General features: G+C 37.9%; 1 non-coding gene across 1 annotated transcript; it reads right to left on the reverse strand.

Moving 5' to 3' along the window:
* Positions 1-16,352: 16,352 nt before the first annotated feature.
* Positions 16,353-16,545, reverse strand: LOC149954147 (U2 spliceosomal RNA). The gene has a single exon (XR_016480160.1). It is a non-coding gene; the product is annotated as a U2 spliceosomal RNA (small nuclear RNA).
* Positions 16,546-17,049: the final 504 nt, after the last annotated feature.

Consider the following 17,049-nt stretch of genomic DNA (forward strand, 5'->3'; position numbering starts at 1 on the left):
CTAGTATTATTAATACATTGGTACTATTTGATATTAATACTAGTGGTTATAAGCACCAACACCGAAACCGAACCGTACTAGGTTTGCTCGTAAGAAGGCGAAAGCTGGTGTTTCATTTTTGAATAAATTAGAGGAATTAAAACCAAGAATGTATTTATTTATACCTAGGGAGAATGTCTATGTCGAGACGGTTTTTAGCCTTTCTCTCAATCCACCCGTTGGTCCGCCCAGTACGCTCCTCCGCTTATAATAAAACGAATAGTCCCGGTATTTCATTGGCTGCTTAAAATTTACGTCACCTAACGCGATGGAAATCAAACGCCGGTGACGTTTTGTCTCCCCCCCCCCCCCGGGGAAAGGCGTTCAACGTGCCCGGCGATTGTCGCAACATAATCATTCTTAATAAATATAAATAAATACATTCTTGTTAAAACAAAATAATGAAAAATACGATGGATGTATTACATTCAAAGTTATTGATGAAATGATAGCAGGAACTGTAAAGCTTGATGTCAAAAATCTGGGCTTGAATACCAACCAGGTAATACAACTAATTATTAATTTACTACGGCATTTTGTAATATGATAATTACATTTTCCAGCAAATTAACTTCCTAACTGGTGCGGATGGTACTGCTATACGTAAAACCATTTTATTACAACGTGGAAATACGTGTGAAATTGCACAGAGTTTAGTGCAGTCCCCTGTACAACAAGTTCAACAACAGTGGATCATTCCGACCACTCTAGGTACGGTGATGAATGACGAAGAGAAAGTTCCTCCTCAGCCACCATCACCACCCCATCCTCCACCAGCCAATGAAGTTCCAGATTGGTGCTTATGCACCAAATGCCGATATCAAGAGCAGCCTATAAAGAGAGAGTGTTGCACACGAAATAGGAACACCGGTTGTATAACTGAGCACCAACGATTTCGACCACTTCTTCTGGAAAGGGATGTTCTAGAAATATTAATTCTGGCTAGACAAGATCAGGTACAAGTTGATGAAGGTTTTACGAACAAAGTGTTTCGCCATGAATCATATAAAAGTTTCATTCACTGGCGTTGTGGTCGATTGGGCCAAGGTAACAGAGTCATCATTCCCGCATGTGTGGTGTGGGCAATAAGGGACGAGTTTCCTTCAGCTAATGGAATTTACAGGGGATTTCAAGAATATGGCATATTGTAAATAAATAAACATTTTATCACAAATAGGAAAAATTAGTTTGTTTGTTACCATTAAATTTACTAATATGCTTTTCAATTAGCTCAATCTTTCTGGGGCATTCAGTAGGTGCAATGTTTGGTTTGATACTTCTTGGGTTAACTTCTATCCTGTTACAGATAGTTAATGAATCTTTTCCTTCTTCTTCGCAAATCATTTCAACCAAATTTGTCATAAATCTATGATTCAATTTCCTAGCACACCACTGATAGCTAACTTTTGAGTAGCGTCGTTCATACCTAAATAATAATAGGTTTTAAAATTTTTTCAATTTATTTACCTATAAGAATGTTATACATTATATCACCCGTTGTTTTATTCTTTCGAGGAGATCGATATACATTTTCATTGTGGTCAAGAGCTGCTAGTATGACTCGGCAGATATAGCCTTCCCATATAAGGTGTTATATAAATATAAACTCTGTTATAATGAAAACAGAGGATGATGAGGAGGTTCATACGACAATAAGGGAGTCATTGCACGAAGACTTCATGAGTCAGAACGATGAACCGTTTACGAGTGATGAGGTCTTGGAGACTATCAACTCTTTTAAAAGGGGCAAGGCTCCTGGTGAGGATGGTATTACCATTGAGCTTTTCAAGATCGTTTTCTTAGCTTGCCCAGCGTTGTTTGTCCGGCTTTTCAACACTTGCCTCAGCATGGGATACTTCCCAAAGCTTTGGAAGGATGCTAAGTTAGTTTTTCTTTATAAAGAAGGCAGAGACGGGCAGGACGCTAAGGCCTACAGGCCAATCTCGCTACTTCCTGTGGTAGGGAAGGTGCTTGATAAGCTGTTGTCAAGAAGGCTGTATTACTTTCTACACAGCAACAAATTGCTTAGCGAAAAGCAATATGGGTTTAGACAGTCGCTACACGTTTCACTGTCTTACCAATATGGTGAACCGCATCAGGGATAACAAGGCAAATAATTGTCACACCAGTCTGATATTATTTATTTATTTATTTAAATCTGCTCAATAAGCCACCAGTAGGACTTCTTTTTGAGCATCAAAAACAGATTACAGAGTAAAGGTGGAACAGAAGAAAAAAAAACAATAACGAGAAAAAAAAGTTATAATTAATTCAAATGAGAAGCAATGAATATAACAATTAAATAGTAATGGTAAATTGTGCGATTAAGAATAAGCTAGTATAAAGAGCAAATAGACTAAATTAAACCATATAACAAATTTAGTTGAGAACTTTTATGGAAATAGTTAAAAAAAAAAGTTATAAACATTTCAATTATGAAGCATTGACTAAGGACAAAATGTAATGAAAAACATAGGAAAACACACTTAATATTAGAGACTATAGGAGCAAATTGTATAGACTAAATTAAAATTCATATAACAAATTTAGGGGTGAATATTTTACGTAAATGGTCAGAGACTTGGCGGCGAAATGTGTGTCTATTAGGTATTGATACGATATCATAATAATAATAATAATCAGCTAGGCTAATACCCAAGGCACCACCCTAGGCCTAAGTCATCAAGCGACTTTTGAAGCCTTTTAATTCAGGTGGCCGGGTTACACTGCGTAGGAGGGTGGTGGCAAGCCCTGCATGCCACGTGATCGAGCCAACAGCTCCCTACACTAACTATTACCGTTAACCTCAACAAGTTTTCCAATCATTTATGACCCCACAAGAAAAATGATTTTGTCGTTGAGAGGAAGAGACTCTAGGCTTGGCTAGCTTTAGGGTGTGACCGCGGGTACGAGTTAGGTTAACGGAAAAGAAATAAGAAAAGTTTAGCAATAAGTTGTTGTAGAAAAAGTCGTGGAGCATGCAGAGATTGTTAATATGATGACGCAGGTGAACAGGGTCGATACGAAGCAAACGCAGGCGAGTGGTGGCAGGGAGACGAGAAATTTTGTGGGAGAGTTTAGTAAAAGAATTTTGAGCTTTCTGGAGGGCAAGTATGTCTGATTGAAGGTGGGGTTTCCAGACTGGGGAGCAGAAATCCAAGTGGGGAAGTACCAGGGAGTTATAGAGAGTCTGGATAGTTTTGGGGGAGCGAAAGAGTAGGTTACGACGGATTACACCAGTGGTAGAACGAATTTTTTTAGACACTTTGTTAACTTGATTAGAAAAACGCAACGAGGGATCAACCTTAACACCAAGATCACGCTCTGAGAGCGTGGTTTTAATTGGGGCACCATTAATGCTGTAGACAATATTTGGATTAGATTTACCAAGGTCTAAAACGGAGCATTTGTCAGTATTGAAGGAGACCCTTAGAGGTAGCCCAAGAGACAACAGCATCAAGATCTGATTGCAGTTTGAGGCACATATACAATTTAGTGTCGTCAGCGAAAAGGGAAACGAAAGCCTCGCGACCAGCTTGAGGGATAAAGTTAATTAGTACATTAAAAAGCAGGGGTCCAAGAATTGAGCCCTGGGGAACCCCCGAGTGAATAGCCGACCAATCTGACTCCTCACCATGAATCACAACGCGTTGTCGGCGGTTGGATAGATAGTTTGTGATCCAAGCAAGCGCATCGCCACAAACTCCAGCATCACGCAGAGCAGAGAGGATGGCAGCGTGGGGGAGGGAATCAAAGGCTTTAGCGAAGTCGAGAAAAATCACATCAACGCTAAAGCCCTGATCAAGCCAAATTGACCAGTGATTAGTAGCGGAAATGAGATTAGATAGGCAAGAGCGCTTCGGGAGAAAACCATGTTGAGCATTAGCAAAGAAGTTGGTGGAGTGAAGAAAAAGACTAAGCTGATCAAAGACAAGGTATTCCGGTAATTTAGGTACCTGGTTTAATACACTATAGACGAAAGTTTTGGGCGAGGGAACGGGAACCCTTTTTATGAATAGGCGTGACATTGGCTTCCTTCCAGGAAGGAGGAAGGGTACAACTAGAAAAGGAAAAGGAGATAAGCAAGTAGAGGGGAAAAGCGAGATACTGAACGCAATTACGAAGAAGAAGTGGATGAATACCATCAGAGCCAGGGGATTTGTCAATTTTAAGTTTGCCGAGTAAGAAAAGAATATCTGTTGGTTCACAGCTAAATCTATCGAAAGTAGCCGGTGGGGGGATGGGAGGGGAGCTAGCAATGAACGGTTGAGGATGGACGGCAGTAGCAAAATAATTGTTGAATACATTGGCAGCCTCTTTAGGAGTAACTGTAAACGTACCGTTAGGTTTCTGAATTTCAAAAAGTTTTAGGCGCATCACACGGAATTTGTTAATATGAGAGTAAAACGATTTTGGGTTTACCGCGATGAGATTAGAGAGAGCCGCTTCAGACTTCCGCCTTAGTTTGCGCAAATGATTAGAGTGGCCATTGCGGGCTTTGCGATACGCGTCTAGATGACGTGAGATAATGGGCAGGGTAGCTGCACGTTTTTTCGATAAGGATAAACGATGCCACGCTTGGGATTTAGTCTTACGGCTCAGGGCGGTACGACGTGGGAGAATGGATCTGCGTTTAGGACGGGTGACAGGGATAAAAGAGGAGATGGCAGCTTGGACAATAGAGTGAAAAGAGGCCCAAGAGTCAGTTATAGAATCACTAGAAATCAGGAGAGACCAGTCTATTTCCGAGAAAAAAGCATTTAGCGACAAGTAATCACCCTTGAAGAAATTAGGCTTGGGGCGGAAAACGGGGGAATCGCAAGCTACGGCAAAGGAAAAACTAAGTACCGAATGATCACTAGAGCCAAGAGGGGGAAGGGTTTTAACATGAGAAACAAGGTCGGGGTCTGATGATAAAATCAGGTCGAGAATATTGTCGCGACACATTGCGCCGCCATTTCTAGTGGGAGACAAAACAAATTGAGTAAGAGAATTTTCATTAATACAGTCAAGAAAATGTTTGGTTTGGGCATTGGCACCGATTGCCGGAATAGAGTTACACCAGTCAATAAAAGGGTAGTTAAAGTCGCCAAGGAGAAGTAGGGCAAGACGATTAGAATCACAGTGGGAACAAAGTGCATTAATTAAGGAGAGAATATAAGAGTTGTTTGAGTAGTTGGCATTGTTTGAGCGGTATAATACACAAACCACAGTACTCAAGGTTGAGGTAATAATTTGCACCGCAACAGCTTCAACACCGTGGTGGTCGGTTCCAGTAATACAATCTATACCAATAATATTAAGACTAAAAGGTCGAACACGTAGGGTGTCGAGTACATAGAGAGCGGTGCCCCCATGGGGATTCCGAGCACCGCCACGGGGATCACGCTTACGATCAAAACGAAAAATAGAGAATCCGGGGATTCTAAGTTCAGAGTCAGAGATATCACAATTCCACCAGGTTTCAGTAATAGCTACGAGAGAAACTTTGTTGTTAGAAATAATGTTAGTAAGTTCGTCAAGTTTATAACGAGAAAGTCCAGCAGCATTGATGAGAAGGACAGTGGAAGTAGTAGAGTAGTCCGGTTGAGCCGATAATGAATTCTGATCAACGGGTGCAGGGGAAATTGAGTTGAGTTCGCTAATAATAGAGCGAGAGTAGGTTGCACTGGATGGGGGAAAGTTTTTGGCTAGTACGTTAAGAGTGTTCATTAAAGAAAGGGCTGTTGATGGTAGAGTTGAGGGCTTTGAAAGCGTTCGCACCATTTGTAAAGTTATTGGGAGCTGAAGTGGCCGAACTGTAGAGGTTAGAAAAACCGGGGGGGGGGGGGCTGAGAAAAAGAATGCATTTCGGCTGGGGGAGGGGAAACGGGGTAATTCGGTATGGCCCTGGTCATGCGAGTTAAACCAAGGAGTAGGGCCACGAAGACGAAGAGGTAGAGTGGGACAAGGAGTCTTAGGGATAGCACCGGTAGCAGTGGAAGATCTAGAGGACTGGACGGGGTGGGTAAAATGAGTAGCAGTGGGGGAGTGAGGCAACATTTGATGGGGTGGAAGAGGTAAGTAATCCCCGAGGATTGGCCGAGAGCTCTGGGTATCACGAGGTGAACGGGGTTGGAAAGCTTTCACAACTTTGAAGTTACGGATCACCCATCCTTGATCGCCAGAGTTGATTTTAGCGTCGAGTTCCTTTCTGGCCTTGGCATAACGACCACGCAGAAGAGGGGTGAAGTCATCACGCGCAGAGTAGGGAAAGTTACCATCCAAGAGACGCTGTTGCCGTATATAGTTGAAGAGTTTAGATTTTTGATGGGGAAACCCCAGTACAACTTTGATGGGACGAGGGCGAGCACCGGTGGGAGGTAAGACCCTACCCAACCTAAAGAGTCGGACAAAGCTGGGAATGCCACAGCCAGATAGAAAGTCAGAAATTACTCTGTGATCATCCTCAGGAGAAGATTCCGTAAATCCAAACAATAGCACATTGTTACGTCGAGAGATAGTGGAGACAGATTCCGCACAGGCAGTCTCAATTCTGGAAGAAAATGAAGACTTTGCTTCAGAGAGAAGTTCTTCAACTTTGGCGGAAGAGCAAAACGTTTCTTCAATCTTGTTAAAATAGGACAATTCCCTCTGTTGTAAGATAGGGTTTAGTTTGTCAAAAACACTATTAGCAATAGTGGAAGTTTGGAGGTCTAATTTTTGCGAGAAAACTTGAAGCGTAGAATCCACGTCGGAACGTATACTAGTTGAGTCCGCGGAGAGTTTTTTTGTAAGGTTGAGAATGTGAGAATCAAGATCAGATTTAAGTTTTGAAGAATCATCCGAGAGTTTGCTTGTAAATACACGGAACTGGGCGTCGAGATCCGATTTGATACTAGAGGTATCAGAAGAAAGTTGAATAGAGAGTTTGCCGAATTCTGTAACTCGTGAAGATTCTATGTCTAGAAGCTTGGATTGCAGATCCGAAACTGCAGAGACGCAGCTAGATATTTCTGTCTTGGTGAGTTGTAGAGCAGTGTCAAGCGCAATGAGCTGAGCCGTGGAAGAGGATTCAGAGTTGCGAAGAGAGCCAGCATCCGCCTTGATGAGTTTGAGTTCATTTTCGAGTACTGTTTGCTTAGCAGAGATGGTACAAAGTCGGCAAGAAAAAACAGTGGAGTCGATTATATCTTCATATTCAATTGAGCCAAAAAGAGTAGAGTTCTCGAAAAGGTCCCATCTGTGACAGTCATCGCAACAAACCCAACCATTGGAATTAACGTTATCACGTGTTGTCATAGTTTTAGTTTGGCGCTTTTTTGGCATTGTGGAGGTAAGATAACCAACAAGCCACCTCAAAGCCCGTTGCCTAATCAATACAACACGGTTTAAGGAACTTTAAGTGTCCAAAAAACATATATGAGATATATGTTAACTATCTGAAGGATAACAAAAATCGATAAAGAATAAACTCGAAGTTATTGTACAGTACACTCTTAAAACAGTTGGGTTAAATATTTTGGGTCGTTTTAGTTTTAACCCAGAAATGGCTAAAATTGACTAGTTTTGGGTTATGGGTTTTCTTACATTTTGTTCTGTGTCAAAAAACTGGGTCGAAAAGTCTAACCCAAAATGTTAAAAAAATTTAGAAAATTCGAGGGAAAATTAATTATGACGTCGCGCGACGCCATATTTTTCGCGCGAAAGCAGCGTTTTTTCGAGTGAGTGAATGTTGATATCATTCATTATTACTTTTTCAATTATACGGTGAAGACATAGAGTATACTCTATGGTGAAGATAATTAGTTTAAAGACAATATTGTGCAGCATCTTCATAATAAATATTTAGGGTAAAAGTCATCCATAGACAGGTCCATTCAAGGTTATTTCCCCAATAAGCCTATAAATATTTAGTTTTGCCTATACATTCATGCTTCAAAGTGTTAGGCTTAAGTGTTGCTTAAGTTCAGAGTAACAAAAAGTAGTAATAATAATAAATAGACCTATGCACAATTGCACAAGCAGATTGCGTTCTATAATATATGTTTAAGTAAACTATTCCATATACCAATTACGCCTAGATCGTGAAATTAGACGTATGGTCTTCTTAAAATAATTGAATATGACAATCTACCATAACCAAATTAACTTAAAATCATAGATGAAATATATTATCCAACCATTGGGAAAAATTTAATTTTTGTAGTTGCAAATGCTTTTTTTTTGTAAGCTCAGTAGCGAATTGGGCTGAATATCTGATGGTTTTCAAGAAAGTTAGAAGTACGATGTAAAGTACACTATATCGAACAAAAAACACATTCGCTACTTGGTAGTAAGTAATTCAACGGTGTAATTTCTAATACAAAAATATTTCTTTGTTTATGACCTCTTTGGGATAAACTGCCCAAGTGGTCAACGCAAAGAGATTTATAGCCAATCTAATTACTCATAGAAGTGAAGAGAAGCACATTGTGAAAAAACTAAATTTAAAAAGACTTAAACGGTTTTAAATTCACAATATATTTATAACATCCAACGTTTCGGAGGAACTCTTCCTCCTTCTTCAGGGATTTTTAAAAGTTACGATATAATGGTAAAACTTGTAACTATTATATGTATAAAGCGCACAAATGTTTTTTCGTCCCAAAGTTTTACCATTATATCGTCAAACTTGTAAAAATCCGTGAAGAAGGAGGAATATATTTATAAATAAAAATATTTAAAACCGTATAAGTCTCTTAAATTTATTTACTCATACATACTAAAAAATTTAATCTATTAAACCTGATAGACTTTGTATATATAAATTAATTTTCATATTTAATAGGTCACTTAGAATATGAAGTTTAGTAAAAAAATTCACTTTCGCATAACCAAATTTACAGCCATTGGGTTAATTAAAATATATTACTAACTCCAAGTCATTTTACCAGTTGAAAATTTTAAGTTGAAACATTCAAAGGTGTAATTTCTACTACATAGCTTAAAAGAAAAATAATTTGATTGAAATATTTCAATTGGTTAGTGGCCTCTTTGCGATGAAACTGCCCGAGTCTTGAAACACAGTTTATGGGTAATTCCCACACTAACACTTTTAAAATTTGTTAAAAATCAAATCAGTACCATAGTATGGTACTGAATGAATTTTTTTTAAATTTATAAAAGAGTTAGTGTGGGAAATATCCATAAAAGTGCTAGTCTGTGAAAGTTTCATAAATGTTTCGTAAAACCCGTATATTTAACAAGGGATGTAGACCAAAAACCTCCTTTTTAAGAGCAAGATTTGACTTATTATTTTATAAATAGCCACAATGAGTCTGGAATAGGTCAGAAATAGAGGTATGATATAGAAATTATTTTTCAAAAACATATCAGTAGATATTTGAAACCATTTTACTATAGTTTTTGAAAATTGCTTACGCGCGTCTCACTGCATCAGAAAAACTTTTTCATTGTAGAAATATTGAACCAGCTCATCAAAAATCAAGGCATTGGCACCCCCAAAACGAATTTGAGCGCCCCCGAGTTTTGGCAGCTGTGTACGCGCCTGCACTAACACTTTTATAAATGTTTTTTAAAAATCATTTCTAAAACATACCTCTATTTCTGACCTATTTCAGACTCATTGTGGCTATTTATAAAGTAATTAGTCAAATTCTGCTCTTAAAAAGGGGGTTTTTGGTCTTCATCCCTTGTTAAATCAACGGGATTTATGAAACATTCACAGACTAGCACTTCTATAAATGTTTTCGAAAAATTATTTCTATATCATACCTATATTTCTGACCAATTTGCAACTGACTTTTACTATTTGTAAAATTATTAGTTAAATCCTGCTCTTAAAAATGAGGATTTTTGATTACTTTCCCTAGTAAAAGTAACTGAGGTTTTGGTACTTTTATGGTTATTGCCCACACTAACACTTTTATAAATGTTCTTCAGATTAGGCATCGTTCAATTAAGATATGCTAGAGAGCGCTAGCGAATTTTGAAAAAGTCGCCCAAATGAAAACTTGGCACAGTGAAATAATTGTGTAAAAAACGAATTGCCACGGTAAGAGGCATTATTATAAAACTGATTGGAATGCGAAAAGCAGAATGGAGATATTGAGATTGAGAAAGATTCTCGATTTGAAAGGCCCCTTTACTCGCTGATAGCGAGGCTTTCAACCGATATATTCCTTTTTCAAGGCTAGCGACTTCCCTTCATGTTGCTAACCTTGAAGACCTATTTCAAGCCAAGTACACTAAAGCCGGGTTTTCATGGACGCTTGTAGCTTGAAAAAGAAAAGATTGAGATTTTTCCATTTTGTGGGAAGCGTATACTTTATTTTATATTTCGCGCTCAAGCTGCAAGGAAAGCGCTTCGCGTTTTCACGATGCAAGATATTTCTAGCGTGCCGTTTGAGCTGGCGGCTGCCGCGTTAAATAAATATGGCGGCTCCGAATCGCGGACGTCTTTTGATTAAGAAAAAAATGTTATTACTTAAACTTTTAGTAATTATTAAGGCAAAAAAAATAAAAGAAGGTGTAAAACAAAACGATGGTAGGTGCACCCTATTTACATAATTTTGCTCAACTCTATAAATGCAACATTCACTGCATCTCTGTCTCGGTGTTCTTTTAATTTTCGGTTCCAAATTATTGGGTTATCCTTTACATGGCTTATAAAATTGTTCTTCACTTCTATTTCCCTTTGTTGTTTTCTCTTCTTTTTCTATTTATTTTTGTTGCTTTTTGGTTAATTTGGTTGTGGTTGAACTCATTGTTATTTGTTTCGAACAGCGTACAATAGTGTGATAAGCCTCGGTACCAACACTAGCACATACTACATAACCATTGGCTGGCTGAAGTCACATGGACCGACGTCACGCGCGAAATTTTCGCTTGGGCGTAAAAATATCTAGTTGGTTTTGATCGGCGCTAGAAGCGTGTTCCAATCTATTTTCACACCCGCACGCTCCAAGTGCAAAACACAAGCGTTCTTAAAAACAGAAGCGATTGCAGCGTGAGCGCGAACTTTAAACTATTTCTTGCTCAAGCCAAACTTTTCAAGCTAAAAGCGTCCATGAAAACCCGGCTTTAGAAATTTTCGTAATTTTTACGGTCAAAATAAAATTACCAATAAAATTCTTAGCTATATTAAAGGGCAACGCAAGCTCTGTGGCAAAAAAAGAAAAAGCAACGTGCTTTTTAACCCCCTCCACCCCCACTCGGTACTATCGAGACCACGCAGAGTTTACCGTAAATTTCGCACTTTGCATACATATTCACACAAATGCCAGCTCACTTGCGTTGCCCTTTAAAACAAAATTTACGACAAGGAAACATTTAAAATGACTGAATTACTACTAAATATCTAACGTTCTATCACCTATTTAAAGGCATTAAAAGTCGCTCGATGACTTGTGCCTAAGGTGGTGCCTTGGGTATTAGCCTAGCTGATTATTATTATTATTTTATGTGGATTTTACGGTAAAAATACATAACATTTTAGTTAGTTTAAGCCATAGGCTATTGGGTTAATCGGTCACTGCATGTATTGAACAATAATATAAAATTGAAAGTTTGAAACTAGCTATTCAACGAGACTGGCAATTTTTTATTAATCTATTTTACATTTTTATTTAGTGTTGTATTACAGTAGAAAAACATTGTATTTTCACCGTTAATTTAACGGTCAAAAATACGAAATGTGGTTTAATAGTTAATTGAAGTATCAATTTTTCATTAAATAAAAAACTTTAGTTTGACCATTAATTTAGTTACGGTAATTAAGCAAAAGCGAAATATAATTATTAAAAACGTGTATTTATAATAACATAGCAGTATACTCAACGCGTTTTGTCATATAGCAATCGAATCCATTTAAAGAATACAATTTACGATTTAGCAGTCGCCCGACCACCGTCGACAATCATGTGAATACCAGTGATAAACGAGGCGTCATCGGATGCCAGAAAGGCAATGGGTTTAGCTATCTCCACAGGGTCAGCCACCCTGGCCAGCAATCCCAATTTGGCCGATTGCTCCTCCATGTCTTTAACCACGTCCGGATTGGTACCCGGAATATTCTGAATGATGTTGGTCCTGACTACTCCCGGGTTAACCGAATTGACCCTGATCTCGAAGGGGGCCAGTTCGATGGCGGCGAATCGGGTCAGCTGGTCAACCGCCGCTTTGGATAGGCAGTAGGGTAAACTGAAAGTTTCCGGAAACATAGACGTGCGACTGGACACGTTGACCACGCTTCCTTTGGTCAGCTTTAGATGCGGAGTTGATAGTTGAATCATTCGTGTCGCGGCCTTTAAATTGACGTCCATTATCTGGTCCAATTCGACCATCGTAGTCGATGCGAGGGTTTGATTCAACCTGGCGATTCCGGCGCAGTTGACCAAAACGTCCAGTCGTCCGAAATGGTCCACCGTTTTCTTCACCAGTTCTTCTTGGACATCGGAGAGGGTTATATCACCGGCGCGAGTCAAGATATCGCGGTCCGTAAGTCCTTCCTTAAGACACAGAGCGACGGTAGCGTCCAACTTTTTTTGATCGAGGTCCGACAAGGCCACATAGCAGCCCAAAGAGGCGAAATGGACGGCGGTGGCTTGACCAATTCCGGAAGCCGCTCCGGTGATGAGAGCCACTTTGTTCTTCAGATTAGGCATATTTGATTCGTTGGCATAAATTTATCGGAGTTTCGAGAACTCCTACAGAAGGTTAACGAGGCGAAATGATAGTGGGAAATTTTGATTATATTTTAAGTAGAACAGTAGATACGCTGATAGCGCCAAGTCATGATAACAAAAATCGATAAAGAATAAACTAGAAGTTATTGTAAAGTAAACACCAGTTACCACAATTTTATTGTTCAGTAAATAAAACAAATTTATTGAATGGCCAAAATACTATAATAAAAAAAGGCCTGCAATAGACACTTAAATAAAACCTGCAACGCTAATTTCTTGATGACGTATCAACGTGTCTATTGGTTTCCCTAGCGTTAGCAAAGTAGAAGGAATCTCGAGAAAAACAACCTTAACGTTAAGTAACCGGGTTCAAGAATGTCTAGGGGTATGATATAGGTACGGGTGTCCAAACGGTTTTATATATTATAAACCAAAATAATAATAACAATACAAATAACAATAAAATACTTAAACACTTAATAATAATATCAATAAGCATGCAAAAACACGAAATACGCGGGGGGGGGGGGGGGATACGCGCTCTGTCCGGTCTCTGGCTCTGTCCGGTCTCTGTTCGCTACCTTATTTCCAAAACCAGGTAACTCGAATAATTCTTTTCCGATAACATTCCTCTTGGGTTTATTAAGTTAATACATCAGTGGGATTGTGTGTACTTAAATGTCCGTGACATCTTGTTTTCTTACTTCTAGGCCTAGTATTATAGAAGGCAGTGTACAGAGAACCACACATACTTGTTAAAGTGTTATATTTTAAAGAACGCGCTGCTTAATATTTAAATATAGAAGGGCTCGCTCAATTTCGCACGCGCATCCTGAAAGAAAAAAATGCGCACGCGCAATCAACTTTAGCCTCACATATAAAACTAACATAAACACGTGACTATTTTATTCAGTGGCTCGCGCATGCACGTAGGAGAGGAAAGAAAAAGAGAGCGGCATTTATTGAAGTGTCTATTATTTCAAAGCTTTACCACCATCCACCAAAAGATTGACCCCCGTGATAGGTTTGGACACTTCTTCGGCTTCGGACAGTCGACCGATAAGAAAGTCTTCAATGGTCAGGACTTTGACTCGGGTCGAATCTCCCAGTAAATTTGTCTTGACCAAATTAACATTGGTCAGCGTGTCCACTCCGGCTTTATGTCACTCGACACGTTGAAAAGTTTGTTCGAGATTATCTGGATGAAGATTGTCCAGAGAAAGGTACGATCTGGGTAAGGCCCAGTGGATGGCCGTAGCTTGACCGATTCCGGACGCGGCACCAGTGACTAGAGGTCGGCGTTTGAATAAGAAATTATACGATTGTTTATATTTATCCATAACCGAGAATTATTCAGAAATATTCGAAAAAATGATTAATTTTGCATGTTAAATCGTTGTTTAATCGTATAATTTATTCGTATAAATCAAATAATACTAATTTTAATGATTAATTGAAATTTTGGCGGTTAATTTATTTGTTCCGCCGACCTCTACCAGTGATGGAAATCAATCGCCGGGCACGTTGAACGCCTTTCCCCCGTCTCGCGCGGGGGGAAAGACAAAACGTCACCGGCGTTTGATTTCCATCGCGTTAGGTGACGTAAATTTTAAGCAGCCAATGAAATACCGGGACTATTCGTTTTATTTTAAGCGGAGAAGCGTACTGGGGGGACCAACGGGTGGATTGAGAGAAAGGCTAAAAACCGTCTCGACATAGACATTCTCCCTAGGTATAAATAAATACATTCTTGGTATAATTATAGAAAAACATGGAAAATTTAAGAAGTATAAGATGTGTGGTCATCCTGAGATGATGTCAATATTCACTAACATTCTATTCAACGTTTGGTTACAGAGTTTTTAACTATCAAGATTAATACCAAATTTTTATCGTTGCGGCTATTATAATTGCTTATTTAAAATTTAAAACAACTCGAATATTAGATTTTAATTTCTTATATGTGCATACAAATCTTATAACGATATGGTTAATTTCACAGTTACAAACTTACAATAAGTCGGTTTCGTTGGAGAAGGGAGAGTACGATTTATCTCGGCTGCCATGACTTTATCCCAGAAATTCGTAAATATCCGCTCGTTTCGGTGGAGCTAGCGACATCTACGATTAGTCATTCTAAATAAGGTTTTGTGATAAAATTGTAATTTATCGTTATTATTTTTACGCTTATAATGAGCCAGTTTCAATAATGTAAATTTATTTTCAAATACCACTAGTGCAGCCAACTTCAATAGTTTTGACACGCGCTTATATTTTATCGTAATTGGCCAAGGTAGTACTTTGGCGCGAGACTAATTTTAGGAACGCACTGCTTTATTCAGTTCTAGATATTTGAAATCGATAGATGGCGGTAATGTTATTGAAACTGGCAAATTTTAAGTACAAAGTGGGTGTGGAATAAACTTTTGTATTTTATTTAATATTTTATCATTTAAATTTCATTAGTGATTTGGATTAAATTTGAAATTGAATTTTTACTGTTATTCGGTTGTGGAAATTTGGGTATGTATCTTTTTATAAAAGGAAGTTAATAAATACTTGAAATTACAGACAAATTATTCGTCCAAGGTTTAATAGGGGATATAGTATAATTATAGAAAAACATGGACAATTTAAGAAATATAAGATGTGTGGTCATCCTGAGATGATGTCAATATTAACTGTTTAGTTACAGATTTTTAACTATCAAGATTAATACCAAATTTTATTTTTAACGTTGCTGTTATTATAATTGCTTATTTAAAATTTAAAACAACTCGAGGATTCGATTTCGTATATTTATTTTAATTTCTCATATATGCATACAAATCTTATTACGATATGGTAAATTTCACAGTAACAAACTTACAATAAGTCGGTTTCGTTGGAGAAGGGGGAGTACGATTTATCTCGGCTGCCATGACTTTATCCCAGAAATTCGTAAATATCCGCTCGTTTCGGTGGAGCTAGCGACATCTACGATTAGTTATTATTATTTTTACGCTTATAATGAGCCAGTTTCAATAATGTAAATATATTTTCAAATACCAATAGTGCAGCCAATTTCATTAGTTTGGACACGCGCTTATATTTTATCGTAATTGAACAAATTCGTACTTTTGTGCGATACTAATTTTTATACTCAGTTCTAGATACCGATAGATGGCGGTAATATTATTGAAACTGGCAAAACTTTTGTATTTTATTTATTATAATTTTTTTTAAATTATATTAGTGATTTCGATTAAATTTGAAATTGCATTTATTACTGTTATTCCGTTGAAGAAATTTGGGTGTATACCAATTCATAAATTGCGTACAGGGAAACAAACATTAAGAGCGATGCCCTTAAAATTATGATTTTAGTCGTTTCATTTCTCCTAGATGACGCAAATGTACCTTTTTAAGTTAATAAATACTGATTTATTTCAAAACTACAAAATACATCTAACGCTGTTTTATTTAAACACTACAAAGCCAAGCTCAATTCGGGAAATATTTAGCTTAAAACGAAACTGGAAATAGTACCATTTTTTCATGGTCATAGGGCTCTAATATGTTAATACAAGGGGCTTAATTACCGTACCATTACATTTATAATAGTATTTTCTAAGTAAGATATGTGTTTTATTTTGTATTTATTTAGGGAAGTGGGCCGATCCTGGAGGTACTGCAATACCAGGCCAACCCGTGGCGGAGGTGGAGCAAGCCCCGAACTCTCCGCCGCCGTTCAAAAATAAGTTTAATATCTTGGGCCCCGATGGGACCCGTATCAGATATTAAGCTGATAAGAACAGATACTGAATTTGTTTATTTGAAATTCATAGTCAAAAAATATACAAATGTCCGCGTTATTAAAAATTAAATTATCGCGAACATAGTATTTGTCAAAAAAAAACTATAATCAGTTAGCCAGTTACGTTTTTTAAACTGAATCCAGGTGAGTATTGTTATTTTTTTCCTTTTAGACAAATAATTTTAACATTATTATTATTTTTTTTTTTTTTTTTTTTTTTTCAGGTTACAGTGAATCGCAAGGTAAGTTACCCAGAGGTAAGTGGTTTTTTACATTTAAACAGAAATTTTGCCATAAATATAGATTAAAAATAAAAACTAGAAATGATCTTTAAAATCAACTACGAAAATGATTTCGATAAAAACGAAATTAAACTTTAAAAGTGTAAAATTAAGAATTTATTTACACCATGTCCACCGTCCTATTTTTTCCCCCTCTTGGGATCATTGGAACCGGTGGTACTCTGTCGTCTTTTAAATCGGCACTGGAGCCTGGCTTGAGCCTTCCCTAGTGCCTCATCAACCCAGGCCAACATTTCCGGAGGGG

This window comes from Leiobunum rupestre, chromosome 3, assembly GCF_980474605.1.
Source record: "Leiobunum rupestre chromosome 3, qqLeiRupe1.1.hap1, whole genome shotgun sequence".
Classification (NCBI taxonomy): domain Eukaryota; kingdom Metazoa; phylum Arthropoda; class Arachnida; order Opiliones; family Sclerosomatidae; genus Leiobunum; species Leiobunum rupestre.